The sequence below is a fragment of the Bos indicus genome, chromosome 21 (genome assembly GCF_029378745.1).
Source record: "Bos indicus isolate NIAB-ARS_2022 breed Sahiwal x Tharparkar chromosome 21, NIAB-ARS_B.indTharparkar_mat_pri_1.0, whole genome shotgun sequence".
In the NCBI taxonomy this organism is placed as follows: Eukaryota; Metazoa; Chordata; class Mammalia; order Artiodactyla; family Bovidae; genus Bos; species Bos indicus.
In genome coordinates, this window is record NC_091780.1 from 2,166,027 (window position 1) to 2,184,277 (window position 18,251).

Below are 18,251 nucleotides of genomic sequence, written 5' to 3' on the forward strand. Positions count from 1 at the left end.
TCATTTAAATAATTTTGTCTTTGTATGTCTTATGGTGAAACGGTTATGATAGTTGTTTTAGCTTAACAACTTTGACTTTGTGCACTGGCTGGTATCACATAATAAACTTTATACTGACCCCTCTACTTTACCATGCCGTACATACTTGAAGGAAAGTAGGGATGTGATGCCTTGTAAGGCCATCTTATAGAAGGAAACTGATACTGGATTAGATTTTGTTTCTTCAATCAAAGTATTTGAAATAGGAAGGTTCTTCCTTCCTTGCAAGCTTACTTCAGTTGATGACCTTTTTGGACATAGTGTCCTTGTGCCCGTCTGGTCAGAGAGATGACATGATCCTGGAGTAAATCATCATTTCCTACCAGTGAGTAAGTATTTACAAATTTTTAAATGAGTGGTAGAGTATGGGTCCCAGGACACTTCTTTTAAATTTAACTTTTAGGCTGCACTGTGTAGCATGTAGGATCTTAGTTCCTTGACCAAGGATCAGATGCACACTCCCTACGTTGGAAGCATGGTGTCTTAACCACTGGACTACCGGGGAAGAACCTAGTTGACTGTTAAGTACCAGTTACAGTCATATCCAGCTGCATCATTTAGTGATGTATGGGAAGTTCAGAGAAGTAGACAGTATCTTCCAAATAAATAATTAATGAATGCCCAAATATCTAGGTCTAGTTAGAGTTGATATGGAACAGTGAAATCTCTTAAAAGGAAGAGGTGGGAGGTTTTAGGTTTTATGGCTAAGGTTTCAACTGGACAATAAATGAGTCCTTATTGATTGTAGCAATTAGCTTGTAAAACACCACAGTTTAAGACTGGTAATAACTCCTTAGTAATTTAAGACTTGTAGACTAATTGTCTTCTGCTTTGATTTTATCAGCAGAGATTGTATCTGTGTCGCCTTTTCCAGCTTTTAAATCATGGCCTTTCAAATTACAGTCTCTGGAAGAAGAGGGGCATTCAAAATGACTACAGGTGCTGGCCCCAACTTTATATGGTCTATCCCAAAGTAATTTTTAAGATTAATGGCTACTTTCAGGTAAGGAACAAAAGCAGCCAAAGCCTTCCTTGGTTTAGGAGATTTTATAATACATGTGATAACTTTTTTTTAGAGTTTGTGAATGTTACAAAGAATCTTTGTGATAACAGAGCTCCAGGCAAACCATTCTCTTAGAAAATTGACCCTGATATATATGACAGATATACAACCCTCATTTTTTAGAGAAAAAGTATGTAGAGAGTTTTATTTTCTAAGAAGGCTGCTCTCTGGATCAGCTTTAAATAATTTGTGGTACTTTTTTATGTTTTTGGAAAGAAAATACTCATCCATGTATAGATATGCTGGTGTGCATAGCCTTTAGATATGCATATTTAAAGACTACTTGTTCTCTAATACTAATTAAAGATGGCCTCTTTTGCAAGTTAGAGGTTAATGGCAAGAACCCTAGATTATGCAAAAAGCTTACTTCCATTATTTTTACTTGGTGATAATAGTATTTTTCTCTGCTTAGAACTTGAATTTTTTTTTTTTTTTTTGAAACTCTTCATTGTAGAATACATACTAAGAAAACTTAGGTGTAAGAGAAGTATGGGTATTTTGTTGTGGATTGCTAGATCTGCTTCTACAAGGTTCTTTTGCGGTCACATACTAGTACCAACATAGTCAGTTTTTAGACACTCATGGAAGTAAATACTTGATGTCCCTAAGAGTTTCTCCTACATACCTGCATTTGAATGCATGTTTCACCTAAAACGTAGTGGGACAACAACTTCCTGGTTTCCTGTTCACATTTACTGTAATTTAATGTAATTTACTGTAATGTTCACATTACATTCACTGTGGCTCCATAAAGATATACATATTGTATAGCAATGTATATTTTTATTGTGGTTTTCAGTAGAATTCTGGGACTTAAAAATTGAAGTAAGAATTTGGTATATAATAATTATACTACCTTTCTGGTTTTGAGTTGTTTGTGGTATTCTGTGCTTATGTAATAGGCAAACTGGACTTAGTATAGAAGCATGTCAGATGTGACATAGTTCCCTGCTTCCATAGATTCATTGGTACTCACTTGTGTAATCATGTCTAATTTTAGAAGTCTTGTAATTTTTCCCAGTTTCATTGATAGCACTGTATAAATTTAAATAAATAAATTCATAAATTTAAATTCATAAATAGCATTGTATAATTTTAAAGTACATAGCATGATGTCTTGTAATAAGTATATATTGTGAGAAGATTACCACAGTAAGATGAATTACCACATCTATTTCCTTACGGAGTTATTTTTTGGTAGTAAGAACATTTAAGATCTATATGTAAAATTTGTCATAGCAGATTTTAAGTGTACCGTATATTAACTGTAGTCATCATGTTCTACATCAGATCTTTAGAATTTATTCATCATATAATTGAAAGTTTTTTATCTTTGATCAGCATCTCCCCATTTCTTCTACCCCCTAAGCCCCTGGCAACAATCACCATTCTAGTCTTCAGATTTTTTAGATTCCGCATTTAAGTGAGATAAAAAATTTTTAACTTTTGTAAACAAAACTCAACATGTATCTGAACATTTCATAATACAATACAGGTTTGTAACTGACTACTTGCTGAAATGAGTAATAAGTCTTATTTGAAATTAACACAAGCGTTTTTTTCTGATATTTGCAGCATTTTGAAAATTCTCCCATTTTCACACAATCCCATAAAGTACTCCCATAAGTAAATGAAATCATTTTTTTCATTCATTTACTTATGGGAGTACTTTATGGGATTGTGTGAAAATGGGAGAATTTTCAAAATCCTGCTAATATCAGAAAAAAACACTTGCTTGTGTTAATTTCAAATAAGACTTATTACTCATTTCAGCAAGTAGTCAGTTACAAACCTGTATTGTATTATGAAATGTTCAGATACATTCTAACTCCTTTGGGATGGGCCATAAATATAAAAATGTTCAGAATTTGAATTTTCTTAGATAAAGCAAATCATCATGGCTTTTTTTTTTTTTTTTTGTCTTGAAACTTTTTTAGTCATATGCAGTGCCTTTTTGCCCACATAATTGATGCCTCTGAAAGGAAGAGAAAATTTGGTTACTGAATTTTCTGATGTGTCAATGTGGATCCTACCCAGTAATGTTGCAACAGGCTAAAAATATTACTTAACTACCTTTAGGACAGAACAAACTACACCAGGTAAAATAATCTTGTTTTTAAAAAAAAATCATATTGCAGAGGCCTTGGCTAGATTTATGATGACATAGGACCTTGTCTGAACATGATGATTTCAAAGTTTGAGCTTAAAAGGACACTCTGAAATCTAGTCAATGTGCCTCAATAGACTTTTCAGACAACATTATTCTTGGCAAAAAATGTTGTTCTTGACATGTGAAAGCTGAATAGCTAGAATTGGCAGGTGTAGTAGTACACTTTGTGCCAATTCTTCAGACATCCCTTGTTTTCTTTTTGTAGATTTTTGTAATTATTTTCTTTTTTTCTTCCTTTTTTATATGTGCACACACACATATATATATATATATATATATATATGTATGTATACCACAAACACTGTTCAAAGCAAAAATGGAAGCTCATCTTTGGATCTCAGAAGGCACATATGTGACAAGGTGGAAACAAAGACAGAAACAAGATCAAAATAAAGGAAACTACCACATCTTGGATCAAACATTGGAAACCAGTTCTAGGTGTCTAAGTGATGTCCAGAAGGAATGTTTATGGAATATATTTTATGAAATGCTGTGAGTGTGGTAAGTGCTGTCACACGAATGTTGGTGTTTAAGGACAGTTTATTTCTCTTCAGTTGTCTGCAGTTGATCAATGGGATCAGAGCCTATCACAGTAAATGTTTAAGAGAGATGCCATTACTGATTTTTAAAAATGTTATTAGATACTTATATTAGTGAATATTAACTTGTATTAGTGACAGATTAGAATCTAGGGCTATCTGATATCTAATGTTATACTCTTAATACTCAGTAGTCATTAAGTTAGGCTCCTCTCTGGGAATAGCTGTTTAGTAAATATCAGGATTTATTGTAGAGAACCTAAGTACTTTGTCATGAAGTTTACAGGGTATTCATAGGGATACATTTTAGTCATTTTTTGTCAAAAGTGGAAATACCTGCAATTTGAGTTCATAGGAGTGAGCATATCTTTGTTGCTTAGTAAGATGATGAAGTTCTACTAGAAGAGCAGTATTTGAAATCTAGTTTTGCTTGTTCTAGATTTGAATGTTGTTAAGTAGCATCAGATATTCACACAGCCAGTGTACCTTTGCAAACAGTGCATAGGGGCAGTTAGTACAGGGGAGCTGCTCCTTTATTGCTACAGGATACTTAATTCAGCTTTTTAAATGGTAGATGAAGAGTCTTGTTTCTGTTACGTCTGCCCTTCAGTCATAAAAATGACTAATAAATAAAAATTTCAAAGAAATAGTAAGTGTTTTAAGAAATATTTCTAAGAATAGAAACAATCTCAGTGAGTAGTATGTTTTCTTAGACATGGTAATTTCTACCTTCAGTGGCAACCCACTCTAGTGCTCTTGCCTGGAGAATCCCATGGAGGGAGGAGCCTGGTAGGCTACAGTCCATGGGGTCGCAAAGAGTGGGACACAACTGAGTGACTTCACTTTCACTTTACCCGGTCTGTTGAACTTGGCTGGACACTGGCTTTGAATTTTAAATAGACTGAGCAGTTTTTTTGACTAAGTGAATTGTGGCCCTAAGTGATGTCAAAGTAACAATACAAATATTCCATCCGCCAGAACTGCTGAAGTCACAAAGAAGAAACTTATGAAAGTCTTGTTACAGAATAATATTTTTGTTGTCTAAGATTATAACATGGCAGGTTTTGGAAAGATGGTTTTTCTAATATTGGAAATATTTCTAATACTGGAAAGATAGATTTTTCTAATATTCTTCCTTTATTAGAATGAAACATTAATGGTTCACTGGAGGCCTTGGTGTCATTATGACTTTTCTTTCACCAAAGCCTATAATAAAAATTGGCATCTAATAGGTTTTTGATAGTAATTTTTGTTACACTATTGTCTTAATTATTGGTAAGTACAGAAAGTTGGCCTTATAGGCAAAATTTGGCTTTCAGTTTAACGTTTATTTTCTGATTGTTTTTTTGTAAGGATTGAGTCAAGAAGTAAGAAGATTTATTGTGCCAGCCAGAATCTAAGATCAGGGAGTTGTGTAGTACAGCTCTGCACCTTGTAGCTTGTGGGATCTTAGTTCCCAAACCAGAGATTGAACCCAGGCCCTCAGTAGTCAAAGTGTGGACTCCCAATCGCTGGACTGCCAGGGAATTCCCTGGGTAATACTATACTATCTTAAACTCACTTATGTGAGAGTTCCAAATTTTGATTTGGGGCTTTGGTGAAGAGAGAAATGTGTATCTCTTACTGAATGCCTTTATCTATTTCATTCTGGCTCACTGGGGAATAAAACTTCTGTGTTTAAAAAAAAAAAATGCTTTTTAAAAAAATGCTAAAAACAAAAACATAAAGATGTTATTTATGGCTGCACTGGGCTTTTGGTGCTGTGCGTGGGCTTTCTCCAGTTGTGGCGAGCAGGGGCTGCTCTCCTTGTGGTGGTTGGGCTTCTCACTGCAGTGGTTTCCTTGTTGCAGAGCTCAGGCTTTAGGCATGTGGAGGCTGTTAGGTTAGCAGAGTATATTGATTATTCTCTTGGTTTTTATAATGTGCCATAAACATCATTCTACAACTCATTGTAAAAGAAAAGACTTTGAATAGTTGCTTTTAAAATTGCAAACACATGTACAGATAATTCAAAGCAAATAGTGGCAAATAAGCAGGAAATAATTCATAAACATCCTTTTAAAATCATTGTGTAATATATATTTAACTATCAATTTTACAGAGATTTGAAACATGATGTCAACTTGAAGGTGATTGGCTGTCATTCATGGACATGAATGGGGCCTAAGAAAGATGGACAAGGATTTCATCCAGAAACTTAGAATCTTTTTTGCACAGTAGCTACTGTGTTACATAGATGGCTGTTTTGGAGCTGCTTTTCATACTGAAACTTCTAACTGGTCCCCTTACTTCCAGCTTCAGATTCTGTAATTTATCTGTTGGCCAGAACAATCTTTGAGAAAGATGATGAAACCACGTCGTGTTCTTCATAAATCTGCAATTGACATGTTTCAGAAGTGTTAGAAATAAGCAATAATTGGAAAAGAGGACAAAGGTTTATATAAACTGATAATATTTTGAGTATTTTTTTGCCACTGTGAAAATTGGAAATTTTCCAGTTCTAGTTACTGAACATTTGGATTCATAAATTTCAAACTCCTTTCCTCTTACCCTTTGGTCCACAAGAGTCTCAAGATAACTTTGCACAGCAAAATACAATGTGCAACTCAGGATGGTGTTAGGGTAGTTGTGGAAACTTTTTTTTTGTATTAACATAGATGAGCAGATTTTTCTGGAGTATTCTGAGCAATTTTACTTATTGACTGATAAGGAATTCTACACCTCTTGCCAATTTAAAGCGTCTTTTGCCGGGGCACTTCTGTATAGATACTTTCTAGATCTTTAACTCTGCATTGATTTGCCTGATCCAGCAGCATCAGGACAGCAACTCTCATTCCAGATTTCTCTCCAAGATTCAAGTATGTGAAGGGTGTCCACTGAATTGAAAATTATTTCAACTCGGTAAAACTTCCAAGTATTGGCTAGTCTGGACAATATCAAGTACATGTAAGCTAACCCTATAGGAATATGAGGCTAGGAAGGGAAGGACAGTGCTTCTTGATTTCAGTTAGAAGCTTTACCATATACACAAATTATAGACAAAATAAGAGTTTAGTACTGGCCTGAACTTCGTCTTGGTTCTGAAATATTGATATTTCATTAGCAGTCTTTGGATTGGTGAGGAATAGTAATTGCCTTGCTGTGGATTATCACAGTTACCAGTCAAAGCCCTATATATATGGCATTTGTGTACATTTATGATAAATAGATCTTAATTGCGTTTACTCTAAATCTAATCCCATTAATTAATTTGACATTTGTAGCTTATGAATGTTTTTAAATACTTAGGAAAATTGTGTTTGGGTAATGGTATTGAGATACAAAATACTCTGAATGATGAATTGTTCATTGAATGTTGGGAGGTGAAGAGAATGAAATTCAGCATGTAAGAGCTTAATTGTATTCTTTCTTTGCTTAATCTTTTGGAATCTAATATTGAAGTAGATAGGTCTACATTTATAATCATCAATATATTATTTTTATATAAGATAATACAGCTTGTTTCCTAAGAAAGTTTCTAAAAATACATTTGGTAAAAGTGTCTTCTGGAAAAGACTTTTAGAAAGGGATTCTGAGGACATTTTGTAAGCTGTACAGAATTTTGTATTGTTTATGGCTGGCAAAAAGAGAAGGACATGGAAATGTCTAATATTACTCTATCATAAAAGCAAAAGAAGGCACTGCTATTGTTTATATGCATTTTAAAAATACTATGTATGACATAACCAAATATAATTGCTTCGTGACATTTCTCAGTGTGTTGCAAATATTAACAGAGTTTGTTAATATATATAGAAGAATTATTTTTAATACATGATTATAGAAATAAGGATTGTTAGAATACCTCTGAATGATGTATACATTTGAAATCATTTGATTGGATTATTGCAATGGCTTTTTGAGATGAGAGAGATTGTTTTGTATTCAACTGTCACCTAAGAAATGCTATTAAGGGTGCTCTATCTGGATGTAGATGTTATCCTGTAATGACATTTATGTTACAGTTTTTTATGGTATGAGATTGCCTTATTAAGATGAAATTTTTGCACCAGAGAAGAGCTTCTCAATGCTTACATAATCAGAATTGAGTGGGGATTTTTTATTGCTTTGTACATAATAGAAAAAGTACTGTTCTTTACCATCCTGTCATGCATAGAGATGGCTGACATTTCAGTTAGTAGAATATAATGTTGGTTACTGAGGTATTTCTAGACCACTTTGTCTTAGGCAAATAAAAGCTGAATTTAGGAGACAGAGAATAGGGATTTTTGGAAGATTGTGTATGTATATGTATATGCATGAAGAGCGTTCTCAAATAGCATCCAGACTTTGCTCCATGATCAGATGTTGGGAATCTAAATATATTTGATCAATATTCTAATTTCCAACCAATATTAATTCATTTCTGGTAAAAGTTGTTAAACAGTTTGTTACAAGCAATGTTAAATTTTTTGTTTAACTTGTAATTGTCTATATCATTGTAAATTCATATCAACCTAATAGGATACAAATATTTTTGTTTGCCAAAAGAAATGTTCCTTCCACCCTCTCAGTATGTTCATTGGATCATTAGACACAATTTTTAGGTTGTGAGAAATACATAGTGTGGAGTACATAGTGTGGAGTATCTAATGTAAATATATCATTTTATGACAGGATTCATCATGGTGGAAACATCACTGGACTGCTTTTATGTTTTTCAGATATATTTGTATACAAAAAGAACACAACTCTTTATATAACTTAGAGAAATCTTCAGATTTGGTAATAAAACAGCATAGGCTAGAAAAGTTTTCATTTGCCAGTGGCATTTGACTTTTAATGAAAATAGTGAATTATTGTTTTAAAGTATTTATTTATAGTTGTATAGACAATATGTAAGTTTTTATGGGTGATGTTAGTGATAGTATATCAGACCTAAGTTGATTAAATAGTGGGCTGATGAAAGGAATTTTTTTATATTATGTGTATTTAATAGCATTATTATATGTTTTTAGGCATATGAGCTATAATTTATGCAGGTTTTATAAAATATTAACTATGCAGAGAGTGAAAATTTTGCCTATTTTCAGACTATCTGAATAAATAATTGGGCAATTAAGGGATTTTTTTAGATGGTGGTCAATAAAATAGAATATGTAGTCGTTTGCTCTAAACATTTAGTCCATGTTTTGTAGGGATGTTTTTACATACATATCCATGTATACATATCAACACATATGAATACATGCACATATGTGTGTATAAAACTAGTGATACTAAAAGTCATAGAATGGCAATATTTTGGGGGCCAGTTATCATTTGGCTTTAGTCTTAGGTTCTTTGGGTTGTTTGAGGGCAGATAATACAGGAGGCTTTAGTTTATGAACTTTATGTATTGCTGGAGAATATAGTGAGGCTGTTAGATATGTGGGAAGCAAATGTTAGTTTTTTAAAATGACATCTACTTAGGATTTGCCTGGTAGGCATGTATTTTGTGAGTACCAAACTGACAGACTAAAGTTAAAACACTGTTTTGACGAATTGCTAAACTACTTGTATTTGGGATATTTTTGGTTGCTAGGGATTGATCTCTTACTTTGCTTTGTATATTGAAGATACATGCTATTTCATAAAATATTTTTAATTTCTGTCAATAATTTTGGAATACCTTTTCATTGAAACTTTAAAGTTACAGTCATTGTTTGATCTTAGATATAGCAGAGTGAGCATCTTCATGAATTAGGCTTGAATTTTGATGGTTTTCTGTTTATTGTGTTCTTGAGGTTTTTTCCATTAGACATTATTTGTTAGAGTGTAGAAATCATCATTCATATTTTTAAATACATAGACTTGTATTTCCATCTAAATTTTGAGTTTTAAATATTGGAACAGAGTAAGGACACATTCCACACTTGTCTAGCAGGCAAGCTCTTCTTTAACAAGTTCCTAGGTGTTCTGAAACCGCACGCACGCACATACACACATGGAATCAATATATTAATGTTAAACTAATGGTGAAATATATATATTATGAATAGAAGTGTTGTATGACCATTATGTGTTTATACTTAGTCTGTATGGGGGGAACAGTATTAGGTGGTTGTGTGCCTGTGATCAGATTTTTGTTTCTTATCCATATATCACTAGATGTTCACAAATTTCTGTCATAATTTTGAATACATATTTACCTAAAATTCATAGCACATAAGCTTTATGCTTGTCAAAATGGAATGGTACATTAACTCTCACTGTTCTTGAGTGACTCTTATGTCACTGTATACAGCAATGCTGTATATGCAGTTAAAAACATGTGTTCTTTCTAGATACATGCATTTCTTATATAATTTTACCTCTAATTGTGGGACATGTATGTGTAACTTATTTTCCCAGATGTGCTAAGGTTCCTGATGCAATTCATTTTTCTAAAGAAAATTTTATAGAAATGTTTGTGTTCACTTGCTAACATGACAATAACCAATTTTGTAAATAAGGAGCAAAAGTAATATTTAGTTTTAAACATGTAATATTTCTAAATGTACTGAGAATCTAAAAAGTTTAACTTTATTTCATTGTAAATGTGTTAGTACTGTTGTCTTTTAAAATCAGCATAGCAACGAAGTTGACAAACAGGCCCTTGGAGCTATGCAAATTGGTGGTTAAGTGGAAACACTGACAAGATTACACATTTACCCTGTTCTCATGTAGAAGAATTGGCCATTGTATCAAGTACGTATATTTAAAACTTACACCATGTAAATTCTTTTGGTATATCTAATTCAAACCAAGATTCCTGATATATTTCATTTATATTATTTTTATTAAGAGCAGTTTCAGGTTCACAGAAAACTTGAGAGGAAGGCACAAAAGATTTTCCATGTACCTTCTACCTGAATACTTGCATAATTCCCCCCATTATCAACCTAGTACACATATGAAAATCCACCTCCATGATCAAATGCCCTGTGAGAGTTGTACATTTGTTAAAATGGATGAGCCCACATTGACACAATCACCCAGTGTCAGTAGTTTATATACATTAGGATTAACTCTTGCTTTTGTACATTCTGTGAGTTTGGAAAAATGTATAATGACATGTATTAATCATCATCATATTGTAGTGGCCCTAAAAAGCGTCTGTACTCTAACTACTCACCCTTCTTATCTTTTTTAATCTTTATTTTTTTCCTCTTAACATTCAAATTAAAAAATGACTTTGTCAAAGATATTTTATACTACCTCTTGGAACAATACACAGTTCTGTATGTGTTCCCTTGGTTGCATGACAATATTCAAGACAGCTTTGTAAATAGGCAGATATAAGGTTTTAATTTTTAACATCTAGACGTTCTAGATGTATAGAGTCTCATAAAGTATAATTTTGTAAATAATTCATTGTAAAGCTCCATTGTTTTCTTTAGAAATCTCAGCAGTGAAATTGATGCTGTTGTGGGTTTCTTGAGCTATATACCTGTTCAGGGATCTGCTTTCTGATTTATGGAAAAGCAAGAGTTAAAATGGTACTTTTTCATTTTTGGATTCTCATCTAAAAGAAAGTTTTATATTTTAATCATTGTTTAGTGCTTAGGTTTTTGTACATTAAAAAAGTCAAGTCATAATTTGTAGTTGTACTGCTGATAGGGCATTATATATTTTAATCAAAGGAAGTTGTATCTTATAAGATTTTATTGTCTTTGAATTATACAGTGTTGTATTTAATTGGAATGCATGACAACATACAAGACAACATTGTAAATAGCAGTAAAAGAATCATTAAAAAATCTAGTTTTTCTAGGTGCATGGGATTTCACTAAGTATAAATTTGTAAATATAACAATATCATGAGGTGGCTTCTATGAATGTATTAGCAGTGGAATACAACTCATAATTGGCTTTTAGGACTGTGTAATATTTTGGTGTTCAGTTGCTCAGTCATGTCCGACTCTTTGCGACCCCATGGCAGCATGCCAGGCTTCCCTGTCAAGTACCAACTCCTGGAACTTACTCAAACTCATGTCCTTTGAGTGGGTGATGGCCCTCCAACCATCTCATCCTCTTTAATCCCCTTCTCCTGCCTTCAATCTTTCCCAGCATCAGGGTCTTTTTAAATGAGTCAGTTTTTTGCATCAGGTAGCCAAAATATTGGAGTTTCAGCTTCAGCATCTGTCTTTCCAGTGAATGTTCAGGACTGATTTCCTTTAGGATGGACTGGTCCCTTGGAGTCCAAGGGACTCTTTAAGAGTCTCCTCGAACACCACAGTTCTAAAGCATCAATTCTTTGGCGCTCAGCTTTCTTTATAGTCCAACTCTCACATCATACATGACTACTGGAAAAAATCATAGCTTTGATTAGAAAGGACTTTTGTTGGCAAAGTAGTGTCTCTGCTTTTCAATATGCTGTCTTGGTTGGTCATAACTTTTCTTCCAAGGAGCAAGCGTCTTTTAACTTCATGGCTGCAGTCACCATCTGCAGTGAATTTGGAGCCCAGAAAAATAAAGTCAGGCTTGGTTTCCACTGTTTCCCCATATATTTGCCATGAAGTGATGGGACCAGATGCCATGATCTTCATTTTCTGAATGTCCAGTTTGAAGCCAACTTTTTGACTCTCCTCTTTGACTTTCATCAAGAGGCTCTTTAGTTCTTTGCTTTCTGTCATAAGGGTGGTGTCATCTGCATATCTGAGGTTATTGATATTTCTCCCGGCAATCTTGATTCCAGCTTGTGCTTTCTCCAGCCCAGCATTTCTCATGATGTACTCTGCATATAAGTTAAATAAGCAGGGTGACAATATACAGCCTTGACGTACTCCTTTTCCTACTTGGAACCAGTCTGTTGTTCCATGTCCAGTTCTAACTGTTGCTTTTTACTTTTCCAGTGGAGCACATTTTTCCATAACTCTCCACCATGACCCGTCCATCTTGGGTGGCCCTACACAGCATGGCTCGTGGTTTCATTGAGTTAGACAAGGCTGTGGTCCATGTGATTAGTTTTCTGTGATTGTGGTTTTCATTCTGTTTGCCCTCTTATGGAGAAGGCTAAGAGGCTTATGGAAGCTTCCTGATGCGAGAGACTGACTGAGGGGAAACTGGGTCTTCTTCTGATGGGCTGGGCCATACCCAGTACATCTTTAATCTGATTTTCTGTTGATGGGTGGGGCTATGTTACCGCTTTGTTGTTTGATCTGAGGCCAAACTATGGTGGAGGTAATGAAGATAATGGCGACCTCCTTCAAAAGGTCCTGTGTATGCATTGCTTTACTCAGTGCCCCGACTCTGTAGCAGGCCACTGCTGACCCAGGCGTCCACCAGAGACTCCTGGACACTCACCAGCAAGCCTGAGTCAGTTTCTTTTGGGGCCACTGGTTGTTTTTCTTGGGTCCCGGTGCACACAAGGTTTTCTTTGTGCCCTCCAAGAGTCTGTTTCCCCAGTCCTGTGTAAGTTCTGGCGGCTCTGTTGTGGGGTTAATAGTGACCTTCTCCAGGAGTGCTTATGCTATACCCAGGTCTGCTGCATCCAGAGCCCCTGCCCCAGCGGTAGGCCCCTGCTGATCCATGCCTCCACAGGAGACACTCAAATGCAAAGGCAGGTCTGGCTCAGACTCTGGCATCCCCGGTGAGCCCAAGGTTTTGTTTGAGACCTTCGAGCATCTCTGGCGGATATGGGGCTTGATTCTAAACACAATTTCGCCAGTCCAGCCATCTTGCTGGAGCTTCTCCTTTGCCCTTGGACGTGGAGTTTCCTTTTTTGGTGGGATCCTTCATTCTCCCATCAGTGGTTGTGCAGCAGCAAGTTGTAATTTTGGAGTTGAGAAGATGAGCACCTGACCATCTGCTCTTCCATCTTGGGTCTGTCATTACAGTTGGTGTTTATGCAGTGATTTTTTTGGGCATAGGGATACCTAGATTGTCTCCATGTCTTCAGATTGTTAGATTCTCATAGGAAAAGATTAGATTGTATACTTTTAACAAAGAAAAATGACCAAAGGATTTTATTTTTATCTTTAGGAAGAAAGGAAGACATTAAAGGAATTGTCATTTAAGTCATAGCTATTCTCATAGCTAATATCAAGTAATGGTTATTTTGCTATACTATATACACATACTGGTTGAGAATTTATATGCATATACAAACATACTGTAAATGTATATACACATACATATGTAAAATTAGTTTTAGGGATAATTTCTTTTTAAACATCTATTCATGCCTTGCTTTTTTTCTTTTTAGGAAAAAAATGAAAATGGAATTTCAGTTATAAGCTTAAATGTGTAGAAACCTGCTTCATTTATATCTAAACTAATGTTAATTTTTATGTAAAATGTTTAAGTGGCTATGTATTTTTTTTAATGTTTCCATATATACTTTTGTGAGAACATAATTTATGTGATTTTGAGGGTTTTTTTCTGAGAGCTTTTGAAAGTTTTCTGGTGGGTATTTAAATTTTTATAGTATAATCAGTAACTAATGTCAGGAGTATTCTCAGTTGCTTATAATGTAAATAATGAAAATTTGTTAGAGGTATCATTAGTATATCTTATTTTGTGTAGAATTTTGGCAGTGACAATCAAAATTTGAATATGTAAAACTTTTGAAATGATAAAACTTGCTGATGGGATTTTACCTATTACTGTTCTCAAATTCATAAAGAAGAAAATATGTTACAGATTGTAACATAATTTGAATGTCTGAAATATACATCATTAAAAGAGGAATTGTAATGATAGCTTATTTGTTTGACTGTCATTCAGACACTGAAAAAATATTCTGATATAGAAGAATGTTTTAAGTTGATTCTTTTAATTGTCATTTTTGAACAGATAACAACTAAATGTGTATGCTGAGATGTGTCCATATGCCTCTGTTTTTTCTATTTGAAATATTAATGGTTACTATTCCTAAGGAATGGGTTTATTCTGACATGATAATAGAGTTAAATAATGCTTTCTCAGTAGTGTTAACTATAATGGTGATTATTTTAGCATTCTTTTTGAAACTTTTGCACATGTGTAAGTTCAATACTAAAACATATGTTGCTATATGACAATGTAAAAGTGCAAATGTGCATTATGGAATAGAAAGTTGTCTGGGAAATCATACCAAAAAATTAACATTACTATATAAACATACCAGAAAAAAAGGGACAGCTGCTATTTACTGCCTTTAAATTTTTAAATGTATTTCAAAAGCAACATCTAACAACCAAAGGAACTTAAAAGATACAGCCAGTTTGTGCTTGTCTTCATCGTTACCTGTTGACGTTTTGGGAGTGTTGGGCTGTTGTATCCAGCTTTATGTTCCCAGTGACTGTCACGCATAGTTTTGAGTGATCATGAAGAATGTGTGACTTAGATACTAGTGCTGCAGAGAGTTTTAAACAGTGAAACAAAGAGAATTTGATTACCCTCGGAAAGAAGGGAGAAGATGGGATTTGAGGTAGGTGCTATACAGTTATATTTGGGTTGACAAACACATGAATGATAAAAATAGTCATTGAAAGTTTCTATAAAGGGTAATTTTATAAGACAGTGCCATATTTATGGCTAATTGTTGAAGGAAAGTCTCTTGGAATAGCTTGGGAATTACTCTTAATTAATGGGCCTAATAGGAGAATGGATTATTGTCTTTTACAGTAGTTTGAGTCTGTTAAATGGATTGATCATAGGTCTTTTATGGCTTTTTAGAGTATTCAGAATTGGTAAGAAAAATTTCAGTAGTCTCAACATTCATGCTGAAAGTACTCTGAGAAGGTGTAAGTAAAAAAAAAAAAAAAAAATTCTGTTTGGGCCAGTCATATTTGCTAGTTTTTCAATTTGCATTCACTATTCCTGTCACTTCTAAAGTTATCATAATTAGTGTCTCCTGGAGTTTTATTTGTATCTGACCTTGGCTTTATTGTATTCTTGCTTCTCAGGTAAATATGGTGAAAGAAAAACATAACATGCAGATAATCTGAGGATATCTGACATCATCAGGAACATTCTTCCTATGGAGTTCCTTAATTTATAAATCTCAACTGTAAACCACAAGTAAGAAGGTTCGGGATCAAGAAATGCTGTATTAGGACAAGATTTTGGCTAGGCTCAGGAAAATAACACTGGTGCAGACTTTGTTCTTGTGCAGCTTGGAATTATCCGATATTCCTGAGAATCAGTAAGTAAGCCAGTTATTTAAAAATATAATTGTATTAAAGATGGAGTCCATGAATAATGTAGTCAATGGCCGGCCTTCAATTAATTTACTCAACACCAAATACAATAACATAACTAATATTGCAAAACAAATGATGATCAATATTTTACTAATTATAAATTAGGGAATAGACCAGCTATTTTTGCATGTGTAGTTTGGTGGTATAATGGTAGAGGTGGATGGCAGCCTAAAAAAGGTGCTAATATAGAATAATAGTAGCAAAGTCATGTTGAAGTTGGAGAGTTGAATCAGCTACAGGGTTGATTAATGAGGAACTGTTTCTAAGTGTTAGTTCGACATTAGCCTCCACTTAAGCTGCTGCTTCAGTGTTTGGTCAGAATGCTGTGTGTTTTACCTTACTATGTTTCTTCTTTTTCCCTGTAGGGAGGTAGTAGTTTAAGAAAAGATACTTTTGCCATCTTTGTTTTAATGTCAATAATTGTTGTCACCAGACCAGTTGCATTATTGCTCATTCCAGGTTTTCTTGACTCCCATCTCTGGGCTCAGGAAAACCTCTTGGTGATAGTGATTGTAAGGGCAGTCTGAGTGCTCATTTGATTCAGGGCAGGGCACTTTGGTTAGACAGGAACTGATATTCTGCTTTTCTTAAATTTGATAGAATTTTGGTGGCAGCTAGTGTTCATTGTTCAGATAACATATAGGTAACAAATTATCCTAAATTTGGTGATATATAATACATTCTTGTGCTATTTCTACAGATTCTGTGGGTGAAGATTTCTGAGAGTGCCAGAATGTATTTAGAATCAACTGGGAAGACCCAGTTCAATGCTTGAGAGTGATTCAAACCACTAGAGTCTTCTGGATACTTCTTCACTCAAATCTGGCACTGGTTTTAGATGACTTGGAAGGTTGGGCTTAGCTAAAAGGCTTTTAACCATCACACAGGTTCTCACTTCAATCATAAAAATAAGTGTTTGAAGTGGCATGGCCTTTTTTGATCTGGTTTCAGAGGTCATGTAACATCATTTCTGCCATATTCTGTTGGCTAACCTTATCATATGGCCAACCAGAATTTCATAGCATGGTGGGATACTGCCAAGGTGACTGTAGGCACAGGTAGCTTGTAAGACCAGATTGAAGACAGTACAACAGGTTAAGAGCTACAGATGTGGAGCTTCAGTAGTTTTTTGTTTTGTTTTTGAAGGGGTCCTTGATTTTCACAATTCCACTTTTCTCACACTCAGAATCTCTTGCAGATAATTTTTGGCAAATATCTTACTCATTGCCTGACATAAAGTCATACTGAATTGTTTTGTGATTTGGGGAATTAATTAGGCAAAAGATAAGAAATTAGAAAAAAAAGTACATGATTTTTGGATTTAGTCACTTGGGAAATGCAAAATAGAAAAGATTGAGGTCCAGTATGTAGATACTGAAATGTAGAATCTTAGAACTCCTGAAGCTGTGGAACTATGGGAAGAATGAGAGGGGACAGCTGTTGATGAAGTCAGTAATGTTGTAACAGATGCGGAATTCCTGCCCTTGACACTCCAGGAGCTTTTCCTTCATTTCCCATTCTACCTTGCTGTAAGATTACTTCATGGGATGGGCGGGCAAGAACTGAATACTGACAAATTGTTAAACATTCTTTCTCAGAAAGCCTTATTGCCCATCTGCTGTCCATGGGATAACCTTGAAAGTAACGGTTTTAATCAGAAAATGTTGCCTTTTTCCTCAGGCATAAATCATAACTAAAGAGAAGATTACAGGCTTCCCTCATAGCTCAGTTGGTAAAGAAGATGCACTGGAGAAGGGATAGGTTACCCCCTCCAGTATTCTTGGCCTTCCCTTGTGGCTTAGCTGGTGAAAAATCCGCCTGCATTGCAGGAGACCTGGGTTCGATATCTGGGTTGGGAAGATCCTCTGGAGAGAGAGAGGCTACCCACTCCAGTATTCTGGCCTGGAGAATTCTATGGACTGTATAGTCCATGAGGTCACAAAGAGTCGGACATGACAGACCCATTGTCCTTCCATTTTCTTTCATTTTTTCAAAGAGAAGATTAATGGTTTTTTGAGAGGTACCTGCTCAGCCATTTTAATGGGAACTAGAGTAATGGGCGGAGAAGGCAATGGCACCCCACTGCAGTACTCTTGCCTGGAAAATCCCATGGACGGAGGAGCCTGGTAGGCTGCAGTCCATGGGGTCGCTAGAGTTGGACATGACTGAGCGACTTCACTTTCACTTTTCACTTTCATGCATTGGAGAAGGAAATGGCAACCCACTCCAGTGTTCTTGCCTGGAGAATCCCA

At 34.9% G+C, this 18,251-nt stretch overlaps 1 protein-coding gene and 1 non-coding gene across 4 annotated transcripts in view; both read left to right on the forward strand.

Moving 5' to 3' along the window:
• Positions 1 to 41: 41 nt before the first annotated feature.
• The window catches only part of LOC109575459 (uncharacterized), a 234,718-nt gene continuing 216,508 nt past the window's right edge, over positions 42 to 18,251 (forward strand). For all 3 annotated transcript variants that reach the window (XM_070775957.1, XM_070775956.1, XM_070775958.1), the window contains exons 1-4: positions 42 to 1,042; positions 3,040 to 3,773; positions 5,913 to 15,224; positions 15,703 to 15,941. The gene's annotated coding sequence lies outside the window, so the exon portion shown is untranslated. The remainder of the gene's footprint in view (positions 1,043 to 3,039; positions 3,774 to 5,912; positions 15,225 to 15,702; positions 15,942 to 18,251) is intronic.
• On the forward strand, positions 3,253 to 3,326 carry LOC139178492 (small nucleolar RNA SNORD107). Its single transcript, XR_011562881.1, has one exon. It is a non-coding gene; the product is annotated as a small nucleolar RNA SNORD107 (small nucleolar RNA).